Here is a 628-nt window from a genome sequence, read left to right as displayed (position 1 = left end):
GTAAAATGAGAAAGGTTATTTTTTTTTATGCATTAGAAAAATGTTGATTTCATTCCCTTCTATTTATTCTAGCTGACGAATTAAAAAAAATACTATATTTTATATTAAAAAATACTACATAATTATTTTTAAAAAAATTGCTTTTTAGTTAATATTTATATAAGTTTTATTTTTGATAGTTAATATTCATGTAAGTTAAGAAATTTGATTGTACATTTATATATTTTTATATTAAATAAATTAAAATTCAAAAATTTAGTTAATAAAATAATATTACAATAAGAAAAATAAAAAGTCAAAAAAAAGTGAACCAATATATGTCCGTTCGGCTCAAATTCGTTTAAATTATGAATTATCTGAACCAAGCCAAAAAAAAAAATTAACTTATAAACAAGTAATATTTTTATATCTCGATTCACCCATTTTTAACCGTAAACTAAGTCAACTCACTAGTTGATGACACATTTTGACGACTTTTTAGTTTTTACTATGCTAGCATCTTTTTACAAAATTGGACATGATTTTATTTTATTTTTAACTTTCAAGAATCTATTTTTCTAAATAAAAAGTTCTGCATTAATGTATGTTAGGACGCTCATTCCTAGAACTATTAAAAAGTTCTTTAAAA

This window comes from Arachis duranensis, chromosome 9, assembly GCF_000817695.3.
Source record: "Arachis duranensis cultivar V14167 chromosome 9, aradu.V14167.gnm2.J7QH, whole genome shotgun sequence".
Taxonomy (NCBI): Eukaryota; Viridiplantae; Streptophyta; class Magnoliopsida; order Fabales; family Fabaceae; genus Arachis; species Arachis duranensis.
This window is presented reverse-complemented; position numbering follows the sequence as displayed.